Source organism: Protopterus annectens, chromosome 13.part0 (genome assembly GCF_019279795.1).
Source record: "Protopterus annectens isolate FY-2018-M chromosome 13.part0, PAN1.0, whole genome shotgun sequence".
Taxonomy (NCBI): Eukaryota; Metazoa; Chordata; order Ceratodontiformes; family Protopteridae; genus Protopterus; species Protopterus annectens.
Window position 1 is genome coordinate 311,427,461 of NC_056747.1, and position 971 is coordinate 311,428,431.

Consider the following 971-nt stretch of genomic DNA (forward strand, 5'->3'; position numbering starts at 1 on the left):
GTGGGCATTGATAATAAGTACTAGATCTGTTTCTTTGTAGAACATTTAGTCTTAGTAGCACTTGTGTGCTACAATAATTGCTACAAGAAGACTGGTAAAGTGCTAGACTAATAAGCTAGTATAAGTGCAGGACAGGAGAGATCTAGTAGATCTAAGGGAAAAATTGAAGAGCAGACTCTGGCCCTGCTAAGAAGCTTTCAAACAATCCTGGATACAGAAAGTTTGTATCTGGTCTAGACTAGTTAAAGGAAAGGCGGGAAACAAGAACAAACACAGCTTTTAAACTGGAAAGTTGAGAGAGATGGGAAAATGTCCAAATGGACAATAAACTACAATTTCTGAGGCAGGAGCCACTCCTCTTGTGGTAGATAGGCTACCTAGTGCTTACCACTCCCACTGATAAGCTAGAAGGCTTCCCTCCAACACAGAAAGGCTTGGGGGGCTCAGAAGCTTACAGTCTTGGACACAGCAACTCTGTATCTGGACTACACTGGTTACAGGAATGGGGGGAAATAAGTGCAAACACATGCCTTTAAGCCATGAAAGAGATGGAAGAAACTGCTCAAAAGGCCAATAAACCACAAATCTGGGCCAGAATCCACTCCTCTTGTGTTAGATAGGCTACCTAGTGCTTACCACTCCCACTGTTAAGCTAGAAGGCTTCCCTCCAACACAGAAAGGCTTGGGGGGCTCAGGAGCTTACAAACAGTCCTGGATACAGCAAATCTGCATCTGGACTAGACTAGTTACAGGAAAGGGGGAATACAAGTGCAAATGTGGGCTTTTAAATCAGGAAGTTGAGAGAGATGGAAAAACTGCCCAAATGGCCTATAACTACAATTTCTGGGCCCAGAAACCAAAAACCTGGCATTTTAATAAGTGTGTGTAAACTTTTTATATCCACTGTGTGTATGTGCATTTGTGTGTACTTAAGGAATTGTACGTACCCCTATTATTACACAGAACTTTAT